The sequence below is a fragment of the Chiloscyllium punctatum genome, chromosome 31 (assembly GCF_047496795.1).
Source record: "Chiloscyllium punctatum isolate Juve2018m chromosome 31, sChiPun1.3, whole genome shotgun sequence".
In the NCBI taxonomy this organism is placed as follows: domain Eukaryota; kingdom Metazoa; phylum Chordata; class Chondrichthyes; order Orectolobiformes; family Hemiscylliidae; genus Chiloscyllium; species Chiloscyllium punctatum.
The window spans coordinates 1,517,616-1,525,281 of NC_092769.1; positions in this window are offsets into that span (position 1 = coordinate 1,517,616).

Below are 7,666 nucleotides of genomic sequence, written 5' to 3' on the forward strand. Positions count from 1 at the left end.
CTCTTTGGTTGGATGTTGGCAATACAATAAATTCAATTATGTTTTGGTATCTTAAACATAATTTAAATTTATTGGTTAAATTTCAATTGTTGTCAAAACAGCAACCAGAACTTGGATCTCCATTGAACAACCAATTCTTACATCTAAATATTTTGGAACTGCCTTCTCCCAGTGCTCTGCATACTGGCAACTGAAAGCATTCTATTCACGTGCATAATAGTGTGACGGTAACTGCTCTTCCCAGGACCATAAGAAACTAGAGACGGTTGTGTGCACAGCCCATACTATCATGGAGGACAACCTTCCATCCATTTATACTTCTCATTGTCAGCGAAAGTCTGGCAACATCAAATATCTCTCCCAAACTGGTAATGATCTCCCACAACCTCTTCCAAAAGGGAGAAGATACAGAGACTTGAAAACATGGACCAGTATGCTCAGGAACACCTTCTTCCCCACCCTAATTACACTGGCGAATTGACATCTCTAACTTTTCAAATAATATTAATCTTGCTAAATTCGATCTTGAATCGCACTGCTCCTGTGTTGCTGTCACCTTGTGTGCCTCACTCTGTGTAAGTGCCCTGTGAGGCTCAAGGTCTTCTCAAGGGCGATCAAAACAGTGAACTAATACTGGCCCACCCAGCGATACCTATATCCCATTAATAAATATAAGAACATGACGACACTCAGGGAACACAGACAGGTGGGATCAAATCGCTTTAAACATGATCTTAGATTGATAGAAATATCCCTCAGTATCTGAAAGTAGAGTGTTCCTACAAAGCCTTTCATAAGCTGATATGGCATAAAGTGAGAGATCATTAATTTATGTGGGGAAAATTTACTTTTCTTGTTAAAAGTGAAATTCCTCTTCGGATTTCTTTTGATTAGTGAAAGCAGGACGTAATGGAGGTTTTTCGGAAAGGGAAATGGCAAAATGCGAATTTTTTAAAAGCGGGGGATACGTGTAGCAGCATGGGCGTGATATTCAGGAAGATTTGAAAAGTTAAAAATAAATGAGGTGATTCTCACATTTTATTTCCATCCCAGCTGATCATCATTCCCTTTGTTTGCTCTTTGTCTTCTATCTCTCTCTTTCTCTATCGATTCAACTCACTCCTCCTGCCCTTCAAAGCTGACTTCCCTGTCACCAGCATTGTTCACACTATTTTCCAGCTGCTTTCAGTTCAGAAAAGCTTCCCAGAACTTTCTGTTCTTTTCCTTGCATTATTTATGCAATTTCAGATCTCCAGCATCTTTCAAATTTGTTTAACCTTCAAATTTTTTATTCCATGGGAAGTCGGCATCTCTGCCCAGGGCAACATTTGTTAAGCATCACTAATTGTCCTGACTCTGACGACATTCCACAAGCCAATAGAAAGTCAAGCACATTGATATGGGTCTGAAGTCACACTTAACCCAGACTGGGTAGTAACATTAGATTTCTTTACCGAAGGTCATCAGTGAAACAGGAAGATGTTCAGACAAAATGTGGTTTTATAGTTGTTTTTCGTGAAATTCACTTTTATTCCAATTCTTATTATTTTTATTTAGTTCTGCCATCAGCTGTGGTAGGACTTGAAACAAATCGCTTGAAACAATGTCTTTCGTTTAATAAGCTTTGCTCCTGAATTACATCCAGCGACATTCCTACTCTGATACATTGTCCTAATCATGAAGGAACGTCTGAGACAAGAACAATTTTGTGATTGAAATACTTGTAACTGGAAAAGTGGCCAGAAGAGAGCTTGAAACATAAAGTCTGAATTTTACCAACGAGCAGACAATGGTTTGTTCAGCCACAGCACTGACGCAGAGATGGAGACTGGGGATATTATGACCTGGTAGTCGACAGGGTTCGTGACAGAGAGAACAAGATACATAAATCAGTTCAGGGCAATAAGAGATCTCGAGGTTGTGCACAGTTTTGTTCTCAGATGTTTGTAAGGGAGCGGTCTGCAATTCAGATGAATGGAAACTGCAATTGAAATTGAAGATAAAAGTTTTTTTCATTGGCAAATATAGATAATAGAAATTGCAATGAAGTTCAAAATTGTTTATGGGCTTAATGAATGGACAGAGGTAGAGAACACCAACAATAGCGAGAATAGGTTATGATTTGGAGATGCCGCTGTTAGACCGGGGTGTACAAAGTTAAAAATCACACAACACCAGGTTATAGTCCAACAGGTTTAATTGGAAGCACACTAGATTTAGGAGCGTCGCTCCTCCACCAGGAGTAACACACTCTCCACTCCGCCCAATCAGCACCACTAATATCCAATAAGGTAGACATTTCCGACAGAGGGAAATGTTGAAAAGACCCAAGGAAAGCCTCCTCTCCATTCGTGTAATTATCCAGTCCATTATTCGCAGATTCAGATCTGTCCTCTCCACGTCTCTCCAGCTGCTGATCTCTGTTACTGTTGGAGCTGATGCATCTGCTCCTACACTGGGACAGCGCACTGAGTGAAGCCCCTCACCAATAGGGCACAGTTACAATGCATGTAGACTGACATCAATCGCGGTCACTGAGCAAACAGGTCTAGCTTTCAATACAGCACATTCAGTTCACAATATATCTGGACTGGACTGGACTGGATTCTGACATTGCTGGCTATTGTTCACATTTCCCATCGCCAATTCCTCGAGTGAAGTCAGTTGTGAGGGAGAATGATGGAAGTTTTCTGATCGCAGGCAAGAATACTCTGCCTTGATGTACGTTTGCAATGCTGTCGTCATCATACCCGGAATCTCTGCCCCTCCACAAAATAAAGAAACACAGTCAGGATGTTGTTACTGTGCAGATCTCTCCTTCACGGGAACAAACCCCAGCCAACAGACTGTCACTGGGCACAATTGCCCTGAACTTTGACAGGAAGTGTGGACTTCTCTGAATGGTCCTCTCACTGCTCTAATACAGAAACGTTGGACCTTCCATATAGAATATGCTTCAGTAATTAATTTATACAAATTGACAAACATCTAAATGCAGTTTTATTTGCTGTAAAGCAATAATTTTTCACCTTTTTTCCCCTCAGCCCAAAACCAAAAGTGAACTTATTCATTAAGACTTATGAATTAATAAGTCAGACTTACCGAGTAGATCGGGCGGAATGGGGATAGTGGCTGTGGAGACTGCATGGGGAGTACAATGATATTCCCCAGTCATCATCACTCTTAACGTCAGATAGAATTAAATATAGTTCACAACAAGGAACGAGCCAACGCTTGGGATATGTAATGCTCAATGACAATGTGAAGTGGACCGGATAATTTTAAATGTGATAAAGTGAACTATATTTTATATACACACCATTTCATCATTGGGAATACAGATTGAGTAGTGTCACCGCATCTGAAGCATTAACTTTGATGTCTCTTCACAGATACAGCCAGACCTGCTGAGCTTTCCCTCCAACGTCTGTTTTTGTTTGAGATTGATCATGTTGTTCATATCTGGCAGGATGCTTACAATTAAAAGCAGATGCTAATAACAAAATGTACAGGGGTGTGGTGACAATACAAGAGAATGACTGTAGAAATATCGCTCATTCCAAACTGGAAAAGACATCGGGCTGAGTTTTCACCACCTTTGCTGTAATAATTCTATGTTATGCATTGAAAGCTTTTGGAGATTGGGGAGACAAGCTTGTTCAATGAAGGACACAAGTGTTCCATCATCAAAAATCTATTGCTATTATTTCATGAAGTTCAGCTGCCTCTAAAATGTATTGTCAAACAAAATAGATTTCCTGAGATTTACAAGATGTTGAGATTTTCTTTTTACTTTTGATCTTAAAGAAGAGACAGATTTCGGCTGTAATTCAGGTATCACAGACACACCAACAGTAATAGAAACAGGAAAGTACCACATTGTCCAAACATTACCAAGGTCAACATGTAGACCTGTCAAGAAACATGCAATAAAGTGATAATGGAAACATGAAATGCAAACAGAAAATCCTGGATAAACAAAAAACGTGAGGATGTGTCTGCAGAGAGCAGCACAATTAACATATGTAATATGATGTGACACTGTTCTGAAAAGTCCTATTAGAATCAAAGGTTAATTTTTTGCATCTCTGTTCAGATGTTGCCAGATTTACTGAGTTTCGCTCCAGCTCTTTTGATTTCTTTCTTCTTTCTGAACTGTGACAAAGTGTCTGATCTGAATGATAGCAGCAAAGCTGTTATCTTAGTTGAATCTCGAGTAATTTGTTATTGATTTTAAATGAGAAATTACAAAGTTCCTATGTTTGACAGGGCTCTAAATATCGATGACGTATTGCATTGTGAGACCTTGCCATGACAATGTTGAAACAAAACAGAAGTTGCTGTAAACGCTCAGCAGGTCTGGCATCATCTGTGCAGAGAAATCAGAGTTAACGTTTCAGGTCCAGTGCCCCTTCCTCAGAACTGATAGTAACACGGAAAATGTTGGTTTATATGCAGAAGAGACTGGATAGCTCTTAATGGAGACTGTTAGTAGCTAACAATAGGGTGTGAGTAATGGAAGGCTATGTGACAACTCGGCCTGGTGTATGGATAGGGGGCTAGGACTTTGGGGAGTTCAGGCCCAAAAATTATTGAACTTGATTTTGAGTCTAAAGGACTGCAGAGTCCGCACATGGAAAATGAGGTGTAGTTCTTTTAGCTTGCGTTGAATTTGCCTGGAACACTGCAGCAAGCCTGACACAGCGATATTGGTCAGGAAACAGGATGGGCTGTTAAACTGGCAGGCAACTGAAAGCTCAGAGTCATCTGCAGCGGTCCAACTTGGATGTTCTGTGAAGCGGTCACCCAGTCTACCCTTCATTTCCCCAATGTAGAGGAGACCACATTGTGAGCAGCGCATGAGGTAGACTGGATTGTGGGAAATGTTGGTAAGGTGCTGCTTCACCTCGAAGGTATAGTTGGGCCCTTTGATACTGATGAGGAGGGAGGTAAATGGGCGGCACGGTGGCACAGTGGTTAGCACTGCTGCCTCACAGCACCAGAGACCCGGGTTCAATTCCCGCCTCAGGCGACTGACTGTGTGGAGTTTGCACGTTCTCCCCGTGTCTGCGTGGGTTTCCTCCGGGTGCTCCGGTTTCCTCCCACAGTCCAAAGGTGTGCAGGTCAGGTGAATTGGCCATGCTAAATTGCCCGTAGTGTTAGGTTAGGGGTAGATGTAGATCTAGGGGTATGGGTGGGTTACGCTTCGGCGGGGCGGTGTGGACTTGTTGGCCCGAAGTGCCTGTTTCCACACTGTAAGTAATCTAATCTAAATGGGAATGTGTCATACCTCCGGCAGGGGAAAGTGAAGTGGACCTGTGGTGGGAGTGAATAAAGAGTAGACCAGTGTATCCTGGAGGGAATAATCCCTCTAGAAGGTGGACAAGGGAGGAGAGGTGAATATGTGCAGGTGGGGCATCTCGCTGAAGGTGGGGGAAATGTGGGCTGATGATCCTCTGCATGTGAATGCTGCTGGGAGAGTAGGCAAGTGCAAGGGAAACTCCGTTGCGAGAGGGAAGGGGAGGGGCAGGCTAGAAGTGCAGGAGATGGATCAGACTCAGTTGAGGACCCTGTTGTCAACAGTGATGGGGAATCCCTTGATTGAGGAACAAGGTGGACATTTCAAAGGCTTCCTTGTTGAATTTAGTATCATCAGAAGCAATGCGGTGGAGATTGAGGAACTGGGGGAATGGAATTGAGTCTACAACAGGAAACCAGATGTGAGGATGAATACTCCAGGAACCTGTGGGAGTCGGTGGGTTAATACTGGATATCAGTTGCCTGGCTATCCCCAGAAATGGAAGCAAGAATGTTGAGGAAAGGAAGTAAGGAGCCAGAGATCGACCAGGTGAAAGTGATGGAGAGTTTCAAATTCCAAGTGAAATTGGTGAACTTTTCCAATTCCGGACAAGAGAGAGATGCAGCAGCGATTATATCATCTGTGTATCGGACAAAGATTTGTGGATGGGTGCTGGAGTAGAACTGGAACAGGGAATGGTCGATGTTCCCCAGGAAGAAACAGGCATAACTGGGGCCCAAGTGTGTATCCGTGCACTTCCGCCGTGTAGCAGGAGGAGGCTGAAGCAATGGGTCTGCCTGGGCTGTTCTGTTTGTGAACTTTTGAGAGGAGATAGAAGCGAGCTCTGCTATCAGAGGATTATCAGCTCGGGGGCAGTTAGGGGCGTGGGGCGAGTGGGGCAGAAATCTCCAGATGAAATGTGGTCAGTTATCATAGTTGATACAATTGCCTGATGTGGCATGGTAGGGTCATGGTCGAGGGGGAGATTAGAGGCAGTACCTGAGAGTGGGCGTTCAACCTTTGCAATGTCGAGGTCAGTCCACCAGACTATAGCAGCACCACCCTTGTCAGCACAGGCTGAATAACACAGTCAGAGTTGGACCTAAGCACATGGAGTATAGGCTGTTCGGACATTGATAGTATGGATTTGGTGAGGCAAGTGCAGAGAAATTACGACAACCAATGTCAAGTTGAGATTTATCAACGAACCGATTTAGTTCAGGTAAAGGCCAGAGGGAGGAGTCCAGGTGGAGGGAGAGTGTTGGAGCTGGGTAACGGCGTATTTGGAACAGGGAGAGGAATATTGCTGAAAGAAATGGGCACTGAGGCGAACGCAGTGGAAGAGCTCAACTAAATGTCATGCCTAAAATTCCTTCAAGTGGGGGCACAGAGAGGTAATGTTCAGATATTTGCTGAGTACAGAACATTCAGCATCAGAGAGTGGAAGTTAAGGAGGGACGGTGAATAAACGATAGGAGGTGGAGCTGGGGGAGGGCATGGAGTCAGTGGGCAGGTATGAGAGGGGAGGAAGGTTCCAGAGGGTCAAGGGCATCTCTACCTTGTTGCAAATTGTGTGACCAGTGCATCTGTTTAGCATGACGAATGAGCCGGTGAATAAATTAGAATTGTAGAGTGGTGCAGTCTTTAGACAATATAATGCGATTCTGCTGGACAGAGAAAACGTTGATCTCAGTGGTACTGATATCGCACGATCAGACCTCAGAAAGTAAATGATTGACTATAATTGGGTAGGTATACTTATTGTAACATCCTTATTTCAATGGAGTGACACTCAAGCAGCAAGGTCTTTTTTTTTCGGACACTTTAGACCAAACTTTAAAATATAATAAGTCTTGATGTTATTAACAAGAAAAAATTATCAATGGTTTTGGAAGGCACTAGCAAGGGCAGAGTTTATTTGGCATTCCCAATAGCTCTGGGGAAGGTGTTATTGTTTAGTGAGGAAATTACCAGCGCAAAATCTCCTGCGATTCCCAGTGACCACAGTTTACTCAGGATCTCTGATGTCACAGGAGTCAAATACTACTTTAATGCAATGCAAGTTACTCTGATCTCACCTCAACTGATATTGGAAGATCAGTTAAATGAATAAAGAATAAAAGGCCAGTACACAGCCTGTTAGAACAATGTGCTCACTCTACTCACAATGTTTAAGGTAAAACTGATGCATGGCTTTCTGACTGTGAGGAGAGGTTTGTCCTATTTGTGATGAGGCTGTTTGGTTAAGCGCTGTGACAGAGAGACAGAAAGACACTCCACTCTGTACCATGGGGAACAAAACCACCCTGTTTACGGTGCATCAGACAGTGACAGAAACAACTATTGTCAGTTCCTATTGGACATTGA